Below are 23,179 nucleotides of genomic sequence, written 5' to 3'. Positions count from 1 at the left end.
AGAATTGGTTTGGGCCTCGAGTGGCACCCTGGCCTATGCCGGACACATCTTAGGGAGAGAGAGCGAGAGGGAGACAAACCCACGCCTACACAAGACATTTTGTCACCCAAGCCAACCCTTGAAAAGGCTGCTTTGCAGAGCCAAAACAAGAAGAATGGTGCGTTTTGCAGCCGCCGCCCACTGCAATGAATCTGAATAACTCCTCCTTTAGGGCGCAAGCAACTCCCCTCCCCCTTGCAGTCTTTCCAATTCACGATACAAAAAGACGGACAGGACAGGTTGCCTGACTTTCCGTCACTGCCACCCTTTGCCATCCTTACCCGTAGAAAGCCCTTTCATCATCCCCAAACCCTAATCTTTTCCCTTTCCTTCCCAGCCCCCAAACCCTGCCCTCTGTACCTTTCTCACCACCCGCTTCCCTTCTCCTGTCATCCCCCTACCACCCGGGAAAAAAAGAGATTGCCCCCTCCTTCCACTAGCCCACCCTCCCACCCAAAGAACAACTTCTTCTGCGCAGCTTGTTTTCTAGGCAGCAGCGCTATTGTGATGTCATCGGGGGCATTGTGACAAGCCGCCAGTGTTCCGTCTCTTCATGTTGTGCACAGTTCAAACGGAAAATACATCAACAGGCAGACTACAGAAAAGCTTACTATCAAAGGTTAGAGGGGGGCTTTCTCAGAGGGCTTTTTACAGTTTTTCTATTCCCAATTAGCCGTTTAAGTGTACTTATTGAAAGTAGTAATTCTTTCATAGGCCGCCCTTTCTTAGTATTTGACGTTCCTTATATTGCGGTATGAGGCTTCGCAGTAGGTTGCAAACATTCATCACCCATGACTGTCCCCAATTGAGCTCAGAAGCTCAATGTCTATCATGACCTCTCTTTTAGAATGTCCAAGAGCAAGCAAACTATTCCTCCAGGAGAGGGCGCCAACAGACTACTAAAGAGATCATCATTACTCAAAGAAAACCCCAAAAACCAATGCATGATAGGAATAAACAGGTAACTTTCTTTGGAGTGGAAGCGGAGAGATCGCACCAGATGCCAATTCTAGATGTTATCACACCTGTGGTCACTGCAGCAGCAGGTGAATCCACTTTGTCCAAAAGGGATCTATTCCATTCAATTGCAAATGATCTAGATAAGACAGAGAACTGCAGCACGGGGACATAGCCGAGTTGGTCAGGTTGAGTGGTGATGAGTTTGCTATTTGGATGAATAAAGAAAGTCAAAAGTGTGAAAGATAAAAAACAAAAGGAGGAAGTGTGAAAAGTGAATGGGCCAAATTGAGGTGCATATGAAGACGTATGCTTTCTTCCAATTCATTAAATCGGGCTAATATGAATCAGGTGAATTGAGTTCTGCTTTTGGAAACTGGGTTAAGAAGGGGTGCACCGTTCCTGGAGGTACTGCAATACCAGGTCAATGCGTGGAGTGGACAGAGCAAGCTCTTTTTCCATCTCCCTGTTCTAAAAATCCATTTAATATATGGTCCCCAGATAGGGGACGTATCAGATATTAAACTGATAAGAACAGATACTACACTTGATCTTAGCCAAAAGGCCGAGAAGCGATAACCAGAATTGGTTTGGGCCTCGAGTGGCACCCTGGCCTATGCCGGACACATCTTAGGGAGAGAGAGCGAGAGGGAGACAAACCCACGCCTACACAAGACATTTTGTCACCCAAGCCAACCCTTGAAAAGGCTGCTTTGCAGAGCCAAAACAAGAAGAATGGTGCGTTTTGCAGCCGCCGCCCACTGCAATGAATCTGAATAACTCCTCCTTTAGGGCGCAAGCAACTCCCCTCCCCCTTGCAGTCTTTCCAATTCACGATACAAAAAGACGGACAGGACAGGTTGCCTGACTTTCCGTCACTGCCACCCTTTGCCATCCTTACCCGTAGAAAGCCCTTTCATCATCCCCAAACCCTAATCTTTTCCCTTTCCTTCCCAGCCCCCAAACCCTGCCCTCTGTACCTTTCTCACCACCCGCTTCCCTTCTCCTGTCATCCCCCTACCACCCGGGAAAAAAAGAGATTGCCCCCTCCTTCCACTAGCCCACCCTCCCACCCAAAGAACAACTTCTTCTGCGCAGCTTGTTTTCTAGGCAGCAGCGCTATTGTGATGTCATCGGGGGGCATTGTGACAAGCCGCCAGTGTTCCGTCTCTTCATGTTGTGCACAGTTCAAACGGAAAATACATCAACAGGCAGACTACAGAAAAGCTTACTATCAAAGGTTAGAGGGGGGCTTTCTCAGAGGGCTTTTTACAGTTTTTCTATTCCCAATTAGCCGTTTAAGTGTACTTATTGAAAGTAGTAATTCTTTCATAGGCCGCCCTTTCTTAGTATTTGACGTTCCTTATATTGCGGTATGAGGCTTCGCAGTAGGTTGCAAACATTCATCACCCATGACTGTCCCCAATTGAGCTCAGAAGCTCAATGTCTATCATGACCTCTCTTTTAGAATGTCCAAGAGCAAGCAAACTATTCCTCCAGGAGAGGGCGCCAACAGACTACTAAAGAGATCATCATTACTCAAAGAAAACCCAAAAACCAATGCATGATAGGAATAAACAGGTAACTTTCTTTGGAGTGGAAGCGGAGAGATCGCACCAGATGCCAATTCTAGATGTTATCACACCTGTGGTCACTGCAGCAGCAGGTGAATCCACTTTGTCCAAAAGGGATCTATTCCATTCAATTGCAAATGATCTAGATAAGACAGAGAACTGCAGCACGGGGACATAGCCGAGTTGGTCAGGTTGAGTGGTGATGAGTTTGCTATTTGGATGAATAAAGAAAGTCAAAAGTGTGAAAGATAAAAAACAAAAGGAGGAAGTGTGAAAAGTGAATGGGCCAAATTGAGGTGCATATGAAGACGTATGCTTTCTTCCAATTCATTAAATCGGGCTAATATGAATCAGGTGAATTGAGTTCTGCTTTTGGAAACTGGGTTAAGAAGGGGTGCACCGTTCCTGGAGGTACTGCAATACCAGGTCAATGCGTGGAGTGGACAGAGCAAGCTCTTTTTCCATCTCCCTGTTCTAAAAATCCATTTAATATATGGTCCCCAGATAGGGGACGTATCAGATATTAAACTGATAAGAACAGATACTACACTTGATCTTAGCCAAAAGGCCGAGAAGCGATAACCAGAATTGGTTTGGGCCTCGAGTGGCACCCTGGCCTATGCCGGACACATCTTAGGGAGAGAGAGCGAGAGGGAGACAAACCCACGCCTACACAAGACATTTTGTCACCCAAGCCAACCCTTGAAAAGGCTGCTTTGCAGAGCCAAAACAAGAAGAATGGTGCGTTTTGCAGCCGCCGCCCACTGCAATGAATCTGAATAACTCCTCCTTTAGGGCGCAAGCAACTCCCCTCCCCCTTGCAGTCTTTCCAATTCACGATACAAAAAGACGGACAGGACAGGTTGCCTGACTTTCCGTCACTGCCACCCTTTGCCATCCTTACCCGTAGAAAGCCCTTTCATCATCCCCAAACCCTAATCTTTTCCCTTTCCTTCCCAGCCCCCAAACCCTGCCCTCTGTACCTTTCTCACCACCCGCTTCCCTTCTCCTGTCATCCCCCTACCACCCGGGAAAAAAAGAGATTGCCCCCTCCTTCCACTAGCCCACCCTCCCACCCAAAGAACAACTTCTTCTGCGCAGCTTGTTTTCTAGGCAGCAGCGCTATTGTGATGTCATCGGGGGGCATTGTGACAAGCCGCCAGTGTTCCGTCTCTTCATGTTGTGCACAGTTCAAACGGAAAATACATCAACAGGCAGACTACAGAAAAGCTTACTATCAAAGGTTAGAGGGGGGCTTTCTCAGAGGGCTTTTTACAGTTTTTCTATTCCCAATTAGCCGTTTAAGTGTACTTATTGAAAGTAGTAATTCTTTCATAGGCCGCCCTTTCTTAGTATTTGACGTTCCTTATATTGCGGTATGAGGCTTCGCAGTAGGTTGCAAACATTCATCACCCATGACTGTCCCCAATTGAGCTCAGAAGCTCAATGTCTATCATGACCTCTCTTTTAGAATGTCCAAGAGCAAGCAAACTATTCCTCCAGGAGAGGGCGCCAACAGACTACTAAAGAGATCATCATTACTCAAAGAAAACCCCAAAAACCAATGCATGATAGGAATAAACAGGTAACTTTCTTTGGAGTGGAAGCGGAGAGATCGCACCAGATGCCAATTCTAGATGTTATCACACCTGTGGTCACTGCAGCAGCAGGTGAATCCACTTTGTCCAAAAGGGATCTATTCCATTCAATTGCAAATGATCTAGATAAGACAGAGAACTGCAGCACGGGGACATAGCCGAGTTGGTCAGGTTGAGTGGTGATGAGTTTGCTATTTGGATGAATAAAGAAAGTCAAAAGTGTGAAAGATAAAAAACAAAAGGAGGAAGTGTGAAAAGTGAATGGGCCAAATTGAGGTGCATATGAAGACGTATGCTTTCTTCCAATTCATTAAATCGGGCTAATATGAATCAGGTGAATTGAGTTCTGCTTTTGGAAACTGGGTTAAGAAGGGGTGCACCGTTCCTGGAGGTACTGCAATACCAGGTCAATGCGTGGAGTGGACAGAGCAAGCTCTTTTTCCATCTCCCTGTTCTAAAAATCCATTTAATATATGGTCCCCAGATAGGGGACGTATCAGATATTAAACTGATAAGAACAGATACTACACTTGATCTTAGCCAAAAGGCCGAGAAGCGATAACCAGAATTGGTTTGGGCCTCGAGTGGCACCCTGGCCTATGCCGGACACATCTTAGGGAGAGAGAGCGAGAGGGAGACAAACCCACGCCTACACAAGACATTTTGTCACCCAAGCCAACCCTTGAAAAGGCTGCTTTGCAGAGCCAAAACAAGAAGAATGGTGCGTTTTGCAGCCGCCGCCCACTGCAATGAATCTGAATAACTCCTCCTTTAGGGCGCAAGCAACTCCCCTCCCCCTTGCAGTCTTTCCAATTCACGATACAAAAAGACGGACAGGACAGGTTGCCTGACTTTCCGTCACTGCCACCCTTTGCCATCCTTACCCGTAGAAAGCCCTTTCATCATCCCCAAACCCTAATCTTTTCCCTTTCCTTCCCAGCCCCCAAACCCTGCCCTCTGTACCTTTCTCACCACCCGCTTCCCTTCTCCTGTCATCCCCCTACCACCCGGGAAAAAAAGAGATTGCCCCCTCCTTCCACTAGCCCACCCTCCCACCCAAAGAACAACTTCTTCTGCGCAGCTTGTTTTCTAGGCAGCAGCGCTATTGTGATGTCATCGGGGGGCATTGTGACAAGCCGCCAGTGTTCCGTCTCTTCATGTTGTGCACAGTTCAAACGGAAAATACATCAACAGGCAGACTACAGAAAAGCTTACTATCAAAGGTTAGAGGGGGGCTTTCTCAGAGGGCTTTTTACAGTTTTTCTATTCCCAATTAGCCGTTTAAGTGTACTTATTGAAAGTAGTAATTCTTTCATAGGCCGCCCTTTCTTAGTATTTGACGTTCCTTATATTGCGGTATGAGGCTTCGCAGTAGGTTGCAAACATTCATCACCCATGACTGTCCCCAATTGAGCTCAGAAGCTCAATGTCTATCATGACCTCTCTTTTAGAATGTCCAAGAGCAAGCAAACTATTCCTCCAGGAGAGGGCGCCAACAGACTACTAAAGAGATCATCATTACTCAAAGAAAACCCCAAAAACCAATGCATGATAGGAATAAACAGGTAACTTTCTTTGGAGTGGAAGCGGAGAGATCGCACCAGATGCCAATTCTAGATGTTATCACACCTGTGGTCACTGCAGCAGCAGGTGAATCCACTTTGTCCAAAAGGGATCTATTCCATTCAATTGCAAATGATCTAGATAAGACAGAGAACTGCAGCACGGGGACATAGCCGAGTTGGTCAGGTTGAGTGGTGATGAGTTTGCTATTTGGATGAATAAAGAAAGTCAAAAGTGTGAAAGATAAAAAACAAAAGGAGGAAGTGTGAAAAGTGAATGGGCCAAATTGAGGTGCATATGAAGACGTATGCTTTCTTCCAATTCATTAAATCGGGCTAATATGAATCAGGTGAATTGAGTTCTGCTTTTGGAAACTGGGTTAAGAAGGGGTGCACCGTTCCTGGAGGTACTGCAATACCAGGTCAATGCGTGGAGTGGACAGAGCAAGCTCTTTTTCCATCTCCCTGTTCTAAAAATCCATTTAATATATGGTCCCCAGATAGGGGACGTATCAGATATTAAACTGATAAGAACAGATACTACACTTGATCTTAGCCAAAAGGCCGAGAAGCGATAACCAGAATTGGTTTGGGCCTCGAGTGGCACCCTGGCCTATGCCGGACACATCTTAGGGAGAGAGAGCGAGAGGGAGACAAACCCACGCCTACACAAGACATTTTGTCACCCAAGCCAACCCTTGAAAAGGCTGCTTTGCAGAGCCAAAACAAGAAGAATGGTGCGTTTTGCAGCCGCCGCCCACTGCAATGAATCTGAATAACTCCTCCTTTAGGGCGCAAGCAACTCCCCTCCCCCTTGCAGTCTTTCCAATTCACGATACAAAAAGACGGACAGGACAGGTTGCCTGACTTTCCGTCACTGCCACCCTTTGCCATCCTTACCCGTAGAAAGCCCTTTCATCATCCCCAAACCCTAATCTTTTCCCTTTCCTTCCCAGCCCCCAAACCCTGCCCTCTGTACCTTTCTCACCACCCGCTTCCCTTCTCCTGTCATCCCCCTACCACCCGGGAAAAAAAGAGATTGCCCCCTCCTTCCACTAGCCCACCCTCCCACCCAAAGAACAACTTCTTCTGCGCAGCTTGTTTTCTAGGCAGCAGCGCTATTGTGATGTCATCGGGGGGCATTGTGACAAGCCGCCAGTGTTCCGTCTCTTCATGTTGTGCACAGTTCAAACGGAAAATACATCAACAGGCAGACTACAGAAAAGCTTACTATCAAAGGTTAGAGGGGGGCTTTCTCAGAGGGCTTTTTACAGTTTTTCTATTCCCAATTAGCCGTTTAAGTGTACTTATTGAAAGTAGTAATTCTTTCATAGGCCGCCCTTTCTTAGTATTTGACGTTCCTTATATTGCGGTATGAGGCTTCGCAGTAGGTTGCAAACATTCATCACCCATGACTGTCCCCAATTGAGCTCAGAAGCTCAATGTCTATCATGACCTCTCTTTTAGAATGTCCAAGAGCAAGCAAACTATTCCTCCAGGAGAGGGCGCCAACAGACTACTAAAGAGATCATCATTACTCAAAGAAAACCCCAAAAACCAATGCATGATAGGAATAAACAGGTAACTTTCTTTGGAGTGGAAGCGGAGAGATCGCACCAGATGCCAATTCTAGATGTTATCACACCTGTGGTCACTGCAGCAGCAGGTGAATCCACTTTGTCCAAAAGGGATCTATTCCATTCAATTGCAAATGATCTAGATAAGACAGAGAACTGCAGCACGGGGACATAGCCGAGTTGGTCAGGTTGAGTGGTGATGAGTTTGCTATTTGGATGAATAAAGAAAGTCAAAAGTGTGAAAGATAAAAAACAAAAGGAGGAAGTGTGAAAAGTGAATGGGCCAAATTGAGGTGCATATGAAGACGTATGCTTTCTTCCAATTCATTAAATCGGGCTAATATGAATCAGGTGAATTGAGTTCTGCTTTTGGAAACTGGGTTAAGAAGGGGTGCACCGTTCCTGGAGGTACTGCAATACCAGGTCAATGCGTGGAGTGGACAGAGCAAGCTCTTTTTCCATCTCCCTGTTCTAAAAATCCATTTAATATATGGTCCCCAGATAGGGGACGTATCAGATATTAAACTGATAAGAACAGATACTACACTTGATCTTAGCCAAAAGGCCGAGAAGCGATAACCAGAATTGGTTTGGGCCTCGAGTGGCACCCTGGCCTATGCCGGACACATCTTAGGGAGAGAGAGCGAGAGGGAGACAAACCCACGCCTACACAAGACATTTTGTCACCCAAGCCAACCCTTGAAAAGGCTGCTTTGCAGAGCCAAAACAAGAAGAATGGTGCGTTTTGCAGCCGCCGCCCACTGCAATGAATCTGAATAACTCCTCCTTTAGGGCGCAAGCAACTCCCCTCCCCCTTGCAGTCTTTCCAATTCACGATACAAAAAGACGGACAGGACAGGTTGCCTGACTTTCCGTCACTGCCACCCTTTGCCATCCTTACCCGTAGAAAGCCCTTTCATCATCCCCAAACCCTAATCTTTTCCCTTTCCTTCCCAGCCCCCAAACCCTGCCCTCTGTACCTTTCTCACCACCCGCTTCCCTTCTCCTGTCATCCCCCTACCACCCGGGAAAAAAAGAGATTGCCCCCTCCTTCCACTAGCCCACCCTCCCACCCAAAGAACAACTTCTTCTGCGCAGCTTGTTTTCTAGGCAGCAGCGCTATTGTGATGTCATCGGGGGGCATTGTGACAAGCCGCCAGTGTTCCGTCTCTTCATGTTGTGCACAGTTCAAACGGAAAATACATCAACAGGCAGACTACAGAAAAGCTTACTATCAAAGGTTAGAGGGGGGCTTTCTCAGAGGGCTTTTTACAGTTTTTCTATTCCCAATTAGCCGTTTAAGTGTACTTATTGAAAGTAGTAATTCTTTCATAGGCCGCCCTTTCTTAGTATTTGACGTTCCTTATATTGCGGTATGAGGCTTCGCAGTAGGTTGCAAACATTCATCACCCATGACTGTCCCCAATTGAGCTCAGAAGCTCAATGTCTATCATGACCTCTCTTTTAGAATGTCCAAGAGCAAGCAAACTATTCCTCCAGGAGAGGGCGCCAACAGACTACTAAAGAGATCATCATTACTCAAAGAAAACCCCAAAAACCAATGCATGATAGGAATAAACAGGTAACTTTCTTTGGAGTGGAAGCGGAGAGATCGCACCAGATGCCAATTCTAGATGTTATCACACCTGTGGTCACTGCAGCAGCAGGTGAATCCACTTTGTCCAAAAGGGATCTATTCCATTCAATTGCAAATGATCTAGATAAGACAGAGAACTGCAGCACGGGGACATAGCCGAGTTGGTCAGGTTGAGTGGTGATGAGTTTGCTATTTGGATGAATAAAGAAAGTCAAAAGTGTGAAAGATAAAAAACAAAAGGAGGAAGTGTGAAAAGTGAATGGGCCAAATTGAGGTGCATATGAAGACGTATGCTTTCTTCCAATTCATTAAATCGGGCTAATATGAATCAGGTGAATTGAGTTCTGCTTTTGGAAACTGGGTTAAGAAGGGGTGCACCGTTCCTGGAGGTACTGCAATACCAGGTCAATGCGTGGAGTGGACAGAGCAAGCTCTTTTTCCATCTCCCTGTTCTAAAAATCCATTTAATATATGGTCCCCAGATAGGGGACGTATCAGATATTAAACTGATAAGAACAGATACTACACTTGATCTTAGCCAAAAGGCCGAGAAGCGATAACCAGAATTGGTTTGGGCCTCGAGTGGCACCCTGGCCTATGCCGGACACATCTTAGGGAGAGAGAGCGAGAGGGAGACAAACCCACGCCTACACAAGACATTTTGTCACCCAAGCCAACCCTTGAAAAGGCTGCTTTGCAGAGCCAAAACAAGAAGAATGGTGCGTTTTGCAGCCGCCGCCCACTGCAATGAATCTGAATAACTCCTCCTTTAGGGCGCAAGCAACTCCCCTCCCCCTTGCAGTCTTTCCAATTCACGATACAAAAAGACGGACAGGACAGGTTGCCTGACTTTCCGTCACTGCCACCCTTTGCCATCCTTACCCGTAGAAAGCCCTTTCATCATCCCCAAACCCTAATCTTTTCCCTTTCCTTCCCAGCCCCCAAACCCTGCCCTCTGTACCTTTCTCACCACCCGCTTCCCTTCTCCTGTCATCCCCCTACCACCCGGGAAAAAAAGAGATTGCCCCCTCCTTCCACTAGCCCACCCTCCCACCCAAAGAACAACTTCTTCTGCGCAGCTTGTTTTCTAGGCAGCAGCGCTATTGTGATGTCATCGGGGGGCATTGTGACAAGCCGCCAGTGTTCCGTCTCTTCATGTTGTGCACAGTTCAAACGGAAAATACATCAACAGGCAGACTACAGAAAAGCTTACTATCAAAGGTTAGAGGGGGGCTTTCTCAGAGGGCTTTTTACAGTTTTTCTATTCCCAATTAGCCGTTTAAGTGTACTTATTGAAAGTAGTAATTCTTTCATAGGCCGCCCTTTCTTAGTATTTGACGTTCCTTATATTGCGGTATGAGGCTTCGCAGTAGGTTGCAAACATTCATCACCCATGACTGTCCCCAATTGAGCTCAGAAGCTCAATGTCTATCATGACCTCTCTTTTAGAATGTCCAAGAGCAAGCAAACTATTCCTCCAGGAGAGGGCGCCAACAGACTACTAAAGAGATCATCATTACTCAAAGAAAACCCCAAAAACCAATGCATGATAGGAATAAACAGGTAACTTTCTTTGGAGTGGAAGCGGAGAGATCGCACCAGATGCCAATTCTAGATGTTATCACACCTGTGGTCACTGCAGCAGCAGGTGAATCCACTTTGTCCAAAAGGGATCTATTCCATTCAATTGCAAATGATCTAGATAAGACAGAGAACTGCAGCACGGGGACATAGCCGAGTTGGTCAGGTTGAGTGGTGATGAGTTTGCTATTTGGATGAATAAAGAAAGTCAAAAGTGTGAAAGATAAAAAACAAAAGGAGGAAGTGTGAAAAGTGAATGGGCCAAATTGAGGTGCATATGAAGACGTATGCTTTCTTCCAATTCATTAAATCGGGCTAATATGAATCAGGTGAATTGAGTTCTGCTTTTGGAAACTGGGTTAAGAAGGGGTGCACCGTTCCTGGAGGTACTGCAATACCAGGTCAATGCGTGGAGTGGACAGAGCAAGCTCTTTTTCCATCTCCCTGTTCTAAAAATCCATTTAATATATGGTCCCCAGATAGGGGACGTATCAGATATTAAACTGATAAGAACAGATACTACACTTGATCTTAGCCAAAAGGCCGAGAAGCGATAACCAGAATTGGTTTGGGCCTCGAGTGGCACCCTGGCCTATGCCGGACACATCTTAGGGAGAGAGAGCGAGAGGGAGACAAACCCACGCCTACACAAGACATTTTGTCACCCAAGCCAACCCTTGAAAAGGCTGCTTTGCAGAGCCAAAACAAGAAGAATGGTGCGTTTTGCAGCCGCCGCCCACTGCAATGAATCTGAATAACTCCTCCTTTAGGGCGCAAGCAACTCCCCTCCCCCTTGCAGTCTTTCCAATTCACGATACAAAAAGACGGACAGGACAGGTTGCCTGACTTTCCGTCACTGCCACCCTTTGCCATCCTTACCCGTAGAAAGCCCTTTCATCATCCCCAAACCCTAATCTTTTCCCTTTCCTTCCCAGCCCCCAAACCCTGCCCTCTGTACCTTTCTCACCACCCGCTTCCCTTCTCCTGTCATCCCCCTACCACCCGGGAAAAAAAGAGATTGCCCCCTCCTTCCACTAGCCCACCCTCCCACCCAAAGAACAACTTCTTCTGCGCAGCTTGTTTTCTAGGCAGCAGCGCTATTGTGATGTCATCGGGGGGCATTGTGACAAGCCGCCAGTGTTCCGTCTCTTCATGTTGTGCACAGTTCAAACGGAAAATACATCAACAGGCAGACTACAGAAAAGCTTACTATCAAAGGTTAGAGGGGGGCTTTCTCAGAGGGCTTTTTACAGTTTTTCTATTCCCAATTAGCCGTTTAAGTGTACTTATTGAAAGTAGTAATTCTTTCATAGGCCGCCCTTTCTTAGTATTTGACGTTCCTTATATTGCGGTATGAGGCTTCGCAGTAGGTTGCAAACATTCATCACCCATGACTGTCCCCAATTGAGCTCAGAAGCTCAATGTCTATCATGACCTCTCTTTTAGAATGTCCAAGAGCAAGCAAACTATTCCTCCAGGAGAGGGCGCCAACAGACTACTAAAGAGATCATCATTACTCAAAGAAAACCCCAAAAACCAATGCATGATAGGAATAAACAGGTAACTTTCTTTGGAGTGGAAGCGGAGAGATCGCACCAGATGCCAATTCTAGATGTTATCACACCTGTGGTCACTGCAGCAGCAGGTGAATCCACTTTGTCCAAAAGGGATCTATTCCATTCAATTGCAAATGATCTAGATAAGACAGAGAACTGCAGCACGGGGACATAGCCGAGTTGGTCAGGTTGAGTGGTGATGAGTTTGCTATTTGGATGAATAAAGAAAGTCAAAAGTGTGAAAGATAAAAAACAAAAGGAGGAAGTGTGAAAAGTGAATGGGCCAAATTGAGGTGCATATGAAGACGTATGCTTTCTTCCAATTCATTAAATCGGGCTAATATGAATCAGGTGAATTGAGTTCTGCTTTTGGAAACTGGGTTAAGAAGGGGTGCACCGTTCCTGGAGGTACTGCAATACCAGGTCAATGCGTGGAGTGGACAGAGCAAGCTCTTTTTCCATCTCCCTGTTCTAAAAATCCATTTAATATATGGTCCCCAGATAGGGGACGTATCAGATATTAAACTGATAAGAACAGATACTACACTTGATCTTAGCCAAAAGGCCGAGAAGCGATAACCAGAATTGGTTTGGGCCTCGAGTGGCACCCTGGCCTATGCCGGACACATCTTAGGGAGAGAGAGCGAGAGGGAGACAAACCCACGCCTACACAAGACATTTTGTCACCCAAGCCAACCCTTGAAAAGGCTGCTTTGCAGAGCCAAAACAAGAAGAATGGTGCGTTTTGCAGCCGCCGCCCACTGCAATGAATCTGAATAACTCCTCCTTTAGGGCGCAAGCAACTCCCCTCCCCCTTGCAGTCTTTCCAATTCACGATACAAAAAGACGGACAGGACAGGTTGCCTGACTTTCCGTCACTGCCACCCTTTGCCATCCTTACCCGTAGAAAGCCCTTTCATCATCCCCAAACCCTAATCTTTTCCCTTTCCTTCCCAGCCCCCAAACCCTGCCCTCTGTACCTTTCTCACCACCCGCTTCCCTTCTCCTGTCATCCCCCTACCACCCGGGAAAAAAAGAGATTGCCCCCTCCTTCCACTAGCCCACCCTCCCACCCAAAGAACAACTTCTTCTGCGCAGCTTGTTTTCTAGGCAGCAGCGCTATTGTGATGTCATCGGGGGGCATTGTGACAAGCCGCCAGTGTTCCGTCTCTTCATGTTGTGCACAGTTCAAACGGAAAATACATCAACAGGCAGACTACAGAAAAGCTTACTATCAAAGGTTAGAGGGGGGCTTTCTCAGAGGGCTTTTTACAGTTTTTCTATTCCCAATTAGCCGTTTAAGTGTACTTATTGAAAGTAGTAATTCTTTCATAGGCCGCCCTTTCTTAGTATTTGACGTTCCTTATATTGCGGTATGAGGCTTCGCAGTAGGTTGCAAACATTCATCACCCATGACTGTCCCCAATTGAGCTCAGAAGCTCAATGTCTATCATGACCTCTCTTTTAGAATGTCCAAGAGCAAGCAAACTATTCCTCCAGGAGAGGGCGCCAACAGACTACTAAAGAGATCATCATTACTCAAAGAAAACCCCAAAAACCAATGCATGATAGGAATAAACAGGTAACTTTCTTTGGAGTGGAAGCGGAGAGATCGCACCAGATGCCAATTCTAGATGTTATCACACCTGTGGTCACTGCAGCAGCAGGTGAATCCACTTTGTCCAAAAGGGATCTATTCCATTCAATTGCAAATGATCTAGATAAGACAGAGAACTGCAGCACGGGGACATAGCCGAGTTGGTCAGGTTGAGTGGTGATGAGTTTGCTATTTGGATGAATAAAGAAAGTCAAAAGTGTGAAAGATAAAAAACAAAAGGAGGAAGTGTGAAAAGTGAATGGGCCAAATTGAGGTGCATATGAAGACGTATGCTTTCTTCCAATTCATTAAATCGGGCTAATATGAATCAGGTGAATTGAGTTCTGCTTTTGGAAACTGGGTTAAGAAGGGGTGCACCGTTCCTGGAGGTACTGCAATACCAGGTCAATGCGTGGAGTGGACAGAGCAAGCTCTTTTTCCATCTCCCTGTTCTAAAAATCCATTTAATATATGGTCCCCAGATAGGGGACGTATCAGATATTAAACTGATAAGAACAGATACTACACTTGATCTTAGCCAAAAGGCCGAGAAGCGATAACCAGAATTGGTTTGGGCCTCGAGTGGCACCCTGGCCTATGCCGGACACATCTTAGGGAGAGAGAGCGAGAGGGAGACAAACCCACGCCTACACAAGACATTTTGTCACCCAAGCCAACCCTTGAAAAGGCTGCTTTGCAGAGCCAAAACAAGAAGAATGGTGCGTTTTGCAGCCGCCGCCCACTGCAATGAATCTGAATAACTCCTCCTTTAGGGCGCAAGCAACTCCCCTCCCCCTTGCAGTCTTTCCAATTCACGATACAAAAAGACGGACAGGACAGGTTGCCTGACTTTCCGTCACTGCCACCCTTTGCCATCCTTACCCGTAGAAAGCCCTTTCATCATCCCCAAACCCTAATCTTTTCCCTTTCCTTCCCAGCCCCCAAACCCTGCCCTCTGTACCTTTCTCACCACCCGCTTCCCTTCTCCTGTCATCCCCCTACCACCCGGGAAAAAAAGAGATTGCCCCCTCCTTCCACTAGCCCACCCTCCCACCCAAAGAACAACTTCTTCTGCGCAGCTTGTTTTCTAGGCAGCAGCGCTATTGTGATGTCATCGGGGGGCATTGTGACAAGCCGCCAGTGTTCCGTCTCTTCATGTTGTGCACAGTTCAAACGGAAAATACATCAACAGGCAGACTACAGAAAAGCTTACTATCAAAGGTTAGAGGGGGGCTTTCTCAGAGGGCTTTTTACAGTTTTTCTATTCCCAATTAGCCGTTTAAGTGTACTTATTGAAAGTAGTAATTCTTTCATAGGCCGCCCTTTCTTAGTATTTGACGTTCCTTATATTGCGGTATGAGGCTTCGCAGTAGGTTGCAAACATTCATCACCCATGACTGTCCCCAATTGAGCTCAGAAGCTCAATGTCTATCATGACCTCTCTTTTAGAATGTCCAAGAGCAAGCAAACTATTCCTCCAGGAGAGGGCGCCAACAGACTACTAAAGAGATCATCATTACTCAAAGAAAACCCCAAAAACCAATGCATGATAGGAATAAACAGGTAACTTTCTTTGGAGTGGAAGCGGAGAGATCGCACCAGATGCCAATTCTAGATGTTATCACACCTGTGGTCACTGCAGCAGCAGGTGAATCCACTTTGTCCAAAAGGGATCTATTCCATTCAATTGCAAATGATCTAGATAAGACAGAGAACTGCAGCACGGGGACATAGCCGAGTTGGTCAGGTTGAGTGGTGATGAGTTTGCTATTTGGATGAATAAAGAAAGTCAAAAGTGTGAAAGATAAAAAACAAAAGGAGGAAGTGTGAAAAGTGAATGGGCCAAATTGAGGTGCATATGAAGACGTATGCTTTCTTCCAATTCATTAAATCGGGCTAATATGAATCAGGTGAATTGAGTTCTGCTTTTGGAAACTGGGTTAAGAAGGGGTGCACCGTTCCTGGAGGTACTGCAATACCAGGTCAATGCGTGGAGTGGACAGAGCAAGCTCTTTTTCCATCTCCCTGTTCTAAAAATCCATTTAATATATGGTCCCCAGATAGGGGACGTATCAGATATTAAACTGATAAGAACAGATACTACACTTGATCTTAGCCAAAAGGCCGAGAAGCGATAACCAGAATTGGTTTGGGCCTCGAGTGGCACCCTGGCCTATGCCGGACACATCTTAGGGAGAGAGAGCGAGAGGGAGACAAACCCACGCCTACACAAGACATTTTGTCACCCAAGCCAACCCTTGAAAAGGCTGCTTTGCAGAGCCAAAACAAGAAGAATGGTGCGTTTTGCAGCCGCCGCCCACTGCAATGAATCTGAATAACTCCTCCTTTAGGGCGCAAGCAACTCCCCTCCCCCTTGCAGTCTTTCCAATTCACGATACAAAAAGACGGACAGGACAGGTTGCCTGACTTTCCGTCACTGCCACCCTTTGCCATCCTTACCCGTAGAAAGCCCTTTCATCATCCCCAAACCCTAATCTTTTCCCTTTCCTTCCCAGCCCCCAAACCCTGCCCTCTGTACCTTTCTCACCACCCGCTTCCCTTCTCCTGTCATCCCCCTACCACCCGGGAAAAAAAGAGATTGCCCCCTCCTTCCACTAGCCCACCCTCCCACCCAAAGAACAACTTCTTCTGCGCAGCTTGTTTTCTAGGCAGCAGCGCTATTGTGATGTCATCGGGGGGCATTGTGACAAGCCGCCAGTGTTCCGTCTCTTCATGTTGTGCACAGTTCAAACGGAAAATACATCAACAGGCAGACTACAGAAAAGCTTACTATCAAAGGTTAGAGGGGGGCTTTCTCAGAGGGCTTTTTACAGTTTTTCTATTCCCAATTAGCCGTTTAAGTGTACTTATTGAAAGTAGTAATTCTTTCATAGGCCGCCCTTTCTTAGTATTTGACGTTCCTTATATTGCGGTATGAGGCTTCGCAGTAGGTTGCAAACATTCATCACCCATGACTGTCCCCAATTGAGCTCAGAAGCTCAATGTCTATCATGACCTCTCTTTTAGAATGTCCAAGAGCAAGCAAACTATTCCTCCAGGAGAGGGCGCCAACAGACTACTAAAGAGATCATCATTACTCAAAGAAAACCCCAAAAACCAATGCATGATAGGAATAAACAGGTAACTTTCTTTGGAGTGGAAGCGGAGAGATCGCACCAGATGCCAATTCTAGATGTTATCACACCTGTGGTCACTGCAGCAGCAGGTGAATCCACTTTGTCCAAAAGGGATCTATTCCATTCAATTGCAAATGATCTAGATAAGACAGAGAACTGCAGCACGGGGACATAGCCGAGTTGGTCAGGTTGAGTGGTGATGAGTTTGCTATTTGGATGAATAAAGAAAGTCAAAAGTGTGAAAGATAAAAAACAAAAGGAGGAAGTGTGAAAAGTGAATGGGCCAAATTGAGGTGCATATGAAGACGTATGCTTTCTTCCAATTCATTAAATCGGGCTAATATGAATCAGGTGAATTGAGTTCTGCTTTTGGAAACTGGGTTAAGAAGGGGTGCACCGTTCCTGGAGGTACTGCAATACCAGGTCAATGCGTGGAGTGGACAGAGCAAGCTCTTTTTCCATCTCCCTGTTCTAAAAATCCATTTAATATATGGTCCCCAGATAGGGGACGTATCAGATATTAAACTGATAAGAACAGATACTACACTTGATCTTAGCCAAAAGGCCGAGAAGCGATAACCAGAATTGGTTTGGGCCTCGAGTGGCACCCTGGCCTATGCCGGACACATCTTAGGGAGAGAGAGCGAGAGGGAGACAAACCCACGCCTACACAAGACATTTTGTCACCCAAGCCAACCCTTGAAAAGGCTGCTTTGCAGAGCCAAAACAAGAAGAATGGTGCGTTTTGCAGCCGCCGCCCACTGCAATGAATCTGAATAACTCCTCCTTTAGGGCGCAAGCAACTCCCCTCCCCCTTGCAGTCTTTCCAATTCACGATACAAAAAGACGGACAGGACAGGTTGCCTGACTTTCCGTCACTGCCACCCTTTGCCATCCTTACCCGTAGAAAGCCCTTTCATCATCCCCAAACCCTAATCTTTTCCCTTTCCTTCCCAGCCCCCAAACCCTGCCCTCTGTACCTTTCTCACCACCCGCTTCCCTTCTCCTGTCATCCCCCTACCACCCGGGAAAAAAAGAGATTGCCCCCTCCTTCCACTAGCCCACCCTCCCACCCAAAGAACAACTTCTTCTGCGCAGCTTGTTTTCTAGGCAGCAGCGCTATTGTGATGTCATCGGGGGGCATTGTGACAAGCCGCCAGTGTTCCGTCTCTTCATGTTGTGCACAGTTCAAACGGAAAATACATCAACAGGCAGACTACAGAAAAGCTTACTATCAAAGGTTAGAGGGGGGCTTTCTCAGAGGGCTTTTTACAGTTTTTCTATTCCCAATTAGCCGTTTAAGTGTACTTATTGAAAGTAGTAATTCTTTCATAGGCCGCCCTTTCTTAGTATTTGACGTTCCTTATATTGCGGTATGAGGCTTCGCAGTAGGTTGCAAACATTCATCACCCATGACTGTCCCCAATTGAGCTCAGAAGCTCAATGTCTATCATGACCTCTCTTTTAGAATGTCCAAGAGCAAGCAAACTATTCCTCCAGGAGAGGGCGCCAACAGACTACTAAAGAGATCATCATTACTCAAAGAAAACCCCAAAAACCAATGCATGATAGGAATAAACAGGTAACTTTCTTTGGAGTGGAAGCGGAGAGATCGCACCAGATGCCAATTCTAGATGTTATCACTAGTGATGAGCGAGCATGCTTGTCACTACTCGGTACTCGCACGAGTATCACTGTACTCGGGCTGCTCGGCGGGGACCGAGTAATCTCGCGATACTCGTGCTTTACTCGTGGTCTTCATTTCTGCATGTTGGCGCTCTTTTGAGAGCCAGCCCTCATGCAGGGATTGGCTGGCAGACCACTGCAATGCCACAGCCCTGTTAGTTGTGGAATTGCAGTGATTGGCCGGCCTGCACAGCGTGACCGAGCCTTTATATCGGCCGGCGCGCTGTGCTCTGCTCACAGCTATTCTGACAGTGAGTGTAGGGAGAGTGTCGCTGATTCAGGGAAAGCTTTGCGGCCCTTTATAGTTAGTTCCGGAGCAGGGCTGCAAACAGTGTGACCAGAAGTCCTTCTCAGGACTATTCTAGTTGTATACAGGCAGGCAGGGTATAGCCAGGTCGGAGTACAGTAGCAGAGTCCTTCTCAGGACTATTGTTGCTATATACAGGCAGGGTATAGCCAGGTCGGAATACAGGCTAGTGACCAGAAGAGTCCTTGTCAGGACTATTGTAGCAGTATACAGGCAGGCAGGCAGGGTATATATAGCCATTCCTAGTGGTGACCGTATACCAGCCTTCATCATATCTGGGGCTGGTGTACACAGTGTAAAACAGTCCAGATAGTGTCAGACTTCTCAGTAATTGTCGCTCCTAAAAACCAGTTATGTTCTTATTGCGTCCGTGCTTGCATTTAAAAACAGCACGTGTGTGGCAGTCGGTGGCAGGGTACAGGTGCGCGTTTTGCACAAACTATTATATAACGCACAAGTCTAGTGTATAATACACGTCAGTCAGCAGTGTCTGATAGTGTCAGACTTCTCAGTAATTGTCGCTCCTAAAAACCAGTTAGGTTCTTATTGCGTCCGTGCTTGCATTTAAAAACAGCACGTGTGTGGCAGTCGGTGGCAGGGTACAGGTGCGCGTTTTGCACAAACTATTATATAACGCACAAGTCTAGTGTATAATACACGTCAGTCAGCAGTGTCTGATAGTGTCAGACTTCTCAGTAATTGTCGCTCCTAAAAACCAGTTAGGTTCTTATTGCGTCCGTGCTTGCATTTAAAAACAGCACGTGTGTGGCAGTCGGTGGCAGGGTACAGGTGCGCGTTTTGCACAAACTATTATATAACGCACAAGTCTAGTGTATAATACACGTCAGTCAGCAGTGTCTGATAGTGTCAGACTTCTCAGTAATTGTCGCTCCTAAAAACCAGTTAGGTTCTTATTGCGTCCGTGCTTGCATTTAAAAACAGCACGTGTGTGGCAGTCGGTGGCAGGGTACAGGTGCGCGTTTTGCACAAACTATTATATAACGCACAAGTCTAGTGTATAATACACGTCAGTCAGCAGTGTCTGATAGTGTCAGACTTCTCAGTAATTGTCGCTCCTAAAAACCAGTTATGTTCTTATTGCGTCCGTGCTTGCATTTAAAAACAGCACGTGTGTGGCAGTCGGTGGCAGGGTACAGGTGCGCGTTTTGCACAAACTATTATATAACGCACAAGTCTAGTGTATAATACACGTCAGTCAGCAGTGTCTGATAGTGTCAGACTTCTCAGTAATTGTCGCTCCTAAAAACCAGTTATGTTCTTATTGCGTCCGTGCTTGCATTTAAAAACAGCACGTGTGTGGCAGTCGGTGGCAGGGTACAGGTGCGCGTTTTGCACAAACTATTATATAACGCACAAGTCTAGTGTATAATACACGTCAGTCAGCAGTGTCTGATAGTGTCAGACTTCTCAGTAATTGTCGCTCCTAAAAACCAGTTATGTTCTTATTGCGTCCGTGCTTGCATTTAAAAACAGCACGTGTGTGGCAGTCGGTGGCAGGGTACAGGTGCGCGTTTTGCACAAACTATTATATAACGCACAAGTCTAGTGTATAATACACGTCAGTCAGCAGTGTCTGATAGTGTCAGACTTCTCAGTAATTGTCGCTCCTAAAAACCAGTTAGGTTCTTATTGCGTCCGTGCTTGCATTTAAAAACAGCACGTGTGTGGCAGTCGGTGGCAGGGTACAGGTGCGCGTTTTGCACAAACTATTATATAACGCACAAGTCTAGTGTATAATACACGTCAGTCAGCAGTGTCTGATAGTGTCAGACTTCTCAGTAATTGTCGCTCCTAAAAACCAGTTAGGTTCTTATTGCGTCCGTGCTTGCATTTAAAAACAGCACGTGTGTGGCAGTCGGTGGCAGGGTACAGGTGCGCGTTTTGCACAAACTATTATATAACGCACAAGTCTAGTGTATAATACACGTCAGTCAGCAGTGTCTGATAGTGTCAGACTTCTCAGTAATTGTCGCTCCTAAAAACCAGTTATGTTCTTATTGCGTCCGTGCTTGCATTTAAAAACAGCACGTGTGTGGCAGTCGGTGGCAGGGTACAGGTGCGCGTTTTGCACAAACTATTATATAACGCACAAGTCTAGTGTATAATACACGTCAGTCAGCAGTGTCTGATAGTGTCAGACTTCTCAGTAATTGTCGCTCCTAAAAACCAGTTATGTTCTTATTGCGTCCGTGCTTGCATTTAAAAACAGCACGTGTGTGGCAGTCGGTGGCAGGGTACAGGTGCGCGTTTTGCACAAACTATTATATAACGCACAAGTCTAGTGTATAATACACGTCAGTCAGCAGTGTCTGATAGTGTCAGACTTCTCAGTAATTGTCGCTCCTAAAAACCAGTTATGTTCTTATTGCGTCCGTGCTTGCATTTAAAAACAGCACGTGTGTGGCAGTCGGTGGCAGGGTACAGGTGCGCGTTTTGCACAAACTATTATATAACGCACAAGTCTAGTGTATAATACACGTCAGTCAGCAGTGTCTGATAGTGTCAGACTTCTCAGTAATTGTCGCTCCTAAAAACCAGTTATGTTCTTATTGCGTCCGTGCTTGCATTTAAAAACAGCACGTGTGTGGCAGTCGGTGGCAGGGTACAGGTGCGCGTTTTGCACAAACTATTATATAACGCACAAGTCTAGTGTATAATACACGTCAGTCAGCAGTGTCTGATAGTGTCAGACTTCTCAGTAATTGTCGCTCCTAAAAACCAGTTATGTTCTTATTGCGTCCGTGCTTGCATTTAAAAACAGCACGTGTGTGGCAGTCGGTGGCAGGGTACAGGTGCGCGTTTTGCACAAACTATTATATAACGCACAAGTCTAGTGTATAATACACGTCAGTCAGCAGTGTCTGATAGTGTCAGACTTCTCAGTAATTGTCGCTCCTAAAAACCAGTTAGGTTCTTATTGCGTCCGTGCTTGCATTTAAAAACAGCACGTGTGTGGCAGTCGGTGGCAGCGTCAGGCTCCACGTTGTCCCTGGATAGAGACGTGCATGAGGGCCTCAAAACATTGTTCCCATTGCAAAGGAGTGGGTCTCCTGTCGTTGTAATGTCCATTCTGCAAAGAATGGGCGAAAAAATTTACCACTGGGGGTATACCTGAAACAAAGGCCTAAGTATTGCAATTTGTAACGGTCATCATCATGGTGGCGCATGAGGAGAAGGAGGAGCAGTCCAGCGATTAGCCAAACTCCAGAAGTGTGTACCCATGGGTGAGTGGAGGTACATGGCAAACTTTAAATTCCGCTCTCATTTGCTGGTGGTGTGGTGAAGTCTGGCCCAATCCAACCCTTGTTCATCTTGATCAGAGTCAGCTTGTCAGCATTTTCAGTTGACAGGCGGGTGCGTTTATCTGTAATGATTCCACCTGCGGCACTAAAAACACGCTCTGACAAAACGCTAGCAGCAGGGCAGGCCAGGCCTTCCAAGGCGTAGAGAGCCAATTCATGCCACGTGTCCAGCTTGGATACCCAATAATTGTAAGGCACAGAGGAATGTCGGAGTACAGTTGTTCGATCTGCAAGGTACTCCTTCAGCATCTGGGCAAACTTAGGATTTCTTGTGGCACTACCCCGCACCTCAGGGGCTGTGGTACGTGAGGGGCTGAGAAAACTGTCACACATCTTAAAGACTGTTCCCCTACCTCTGGCGGATTGGACTTGTGCCTCTCTCGGCTGTACGCCTCGGTTGTCCACTGATTCATGACCTATGCCGCTAGCGTTTTGTGAGGGGAATGCTTTGCCTACTTCCGTGACTATGGCCTTCTGGAACTGCTGCATTTTGCCTGACCTCTCCGCCTCGGGAATAAGAGACATAAAGTTCTCCTTTTAGCGTGGGTCTAACAGTGTTACCAACCAGTAATGATTGTCGGCCAAGATGTTCTTAACGCGAGGGTCACGAGACAGGCAGCTTACCATAAAGTCAGCCATGTGTGCCAGACTCTTAACAGCCATCACTTCAGTATCCTGACCGACACGATGACTGAACATGCTGTCCTCCTCCTCCTCATCATCTACCCTGTCCTCTGGCCAGCCACGCTGAACCGAGGATATGACTGCATGTCATATCCTCAATTTGGCCAGAGAGTTGCTCCATGTCTTCATCCTCCTCCTCGTCATAGTCCTCCACTGCACGTTGTGATGAGACGAGGCTGGGCTGTGTGTTATCATCACCCACACCCACTACTGTTTCTTGCTGAAACTCATCGCGCTCCGCCTGCAATGCATCATGTTTGTTTTCTGAGCAGAGACCATTTTAGAAGGCAGAGAAGCGGTATGGTGACGCTAATAATGTCGTCATCGCCGCTCACCATCTTGTTGTAGTCCTCAAAGTTTTGGCGGATGGTGCATAGGTCGGACATCCATCTCCACTCCTCAGG

The 23,179-nt window shown here is 46.6% G+C and overlaps 11 non-coding genes across 11 annotated transcripts; all 11 read right to left on the bottom strand.

The window, feature by feature from the left end:
• Positions 1-1,382: 1,382 nt before the first annotated feature.
• On the bottom strand, positions 1,383-1,573 carry LOC142276676 (U2 spliceosomal RNA). The gene has a single exon (XR_012740096.1). It is a non-coding gene; the product is annotated as a U2 spliceosomal RNA (small nuclear RNA).
• A 1,386-nt stretch (positions 1,574-2,959) lies between these two features.
• Positions 2,960-3,150, bottom strand: LOC142276675 (U2 spliceosomal RNA). The gene has a single exon (XR_012740095.1). It is a non-coding gene; the product is annotated as a U2 spliceosomal RNA (small nuclear RNA).
• Positions 3,151-4,537: 1,387 nt separating this feature from the next.
• Positions 4,538-4,728, bottom strand: LOC142276674 (U2 spliceosomal RNA). Its single transcript, XR_012740094.1, has one exon. It is a non-coding gene; the product is annotated as a U2 spliceosomal RNA (small nuclear RNA).
• Positions 4,729-6,115: 1,387 nt separating this feature from the next.
• Positions 6,116-6,306, bottom strand: LOC142276673 (U2 spliceosomal RNA). Its single transcript, XR_012740093.1, has one exon. It is a non-coding gene; the product is annotated as a U2 spliceosomal RNA (small nuclear RNA).
• A 1,387-nt stretch (positions 6,307-7,693) lies between these two features.
• On the bottom strand, positions 7,694-7,884 carry LOC142276672 (U2 spliceosomal RNA). The gene has a single exon (XR_012740092.1). It is a non-coding gene; the product is annotated as a U2 spliceosomal RNA (small nuclear RNA).
• A 1,387-nt stretch (positions 7,885-9,271) lies between these two features.
• On the bottom strand, positions 9,272-9,462 carry LOC142276671 (U2 spliceosomal RNA). The gene has a single exon (XR_012740091.1). It is a non-coding gene; the product is annotated as a U2 spliceosomal RNA (small nuclear RNA).
• Positions 9,463-10,849: 1,387 nt separating this feature from the next.
• LOC142276669 (U2 spliceosomal RNA) lies at positions 10,850-11,040 on the bottom strand. The gene has a single exon (XR_012740090.1). It is a non-coding gene; the product is annotated as a U2 spliceosomal RNA (small nuclear RNA).
• A 1,387-nt stretch (positions 11,041-12,427) lies between these two features.
• On the bottom strand, positions 12,428-12,618 carry LOC142276668 (U2 spliceosomal RNA). Its single transcript, XR_012740089.1, has one exon. It is a non-coding gene; the product is annotated as a U2 spliceosomal RNA (small nuclear RNA).
• A 1,387-nt stretch (positions 12,619-14,005) lies between these two features.
• Positions 14,006-14,196, bottom strand: LOC142276667 (U2 spliceosomal RNA). Its single transcript, XR_012740088.1, has one exon. It is a non-coding gene; the product is annotated as a U2 spliceosomal RNA (small nuclear RNA).
• A 1,387-nt stretch (positions 14,197-15,583) lies between these two features.
• On the bottom strand, positions 15,584-15,774 carry LOC142276665 (U2 spliceosomal RNA). The gene has a single exon (XR_012740086.1). It is a non-coding gene; the product is annotated as a U2 spliceosomal RNA (small nuclear RNA).
• A 1,387-nt stretch (positions 15,775-17,161) lies between these two features.
• On the bottom strand, positions 17,162-17,352 carry LOC142276664 (U2 spliceosomal RNA). Its single transcript, XR_012740085.1, has one exon. It is a non-coding gene; the product is annotated as a U2 spliceosomal RNA (small nuclear RNA).
• Positions 17,353-23,179: the final 5,827 nt, after the last annotated feature.

The sequence above is a fragment of the Anomaloglossus baeobatrachus genome, unplaced genomic scaffold (assembly GCF_048569485.1).
Source record: "Anomaloglossus baeobatrachus isolate aAnoBae1 unplaced genomic scaffold, aAnoBae1.hap1 Scaffold_4017, whole genome shotgun sequence".
Lineage (NCBI taxonomy): Eukaryota > Metazoa > Chordata > Amphibia > Anura > Aromobatidae > Anomaloglossus > Anomaloglossus baeobatrachus.
The sequence above is the reverse complement of the archived record's forward strand: the minus strand, read 5'-3'. Positions and strand labels throughout refer to the sequence as shown.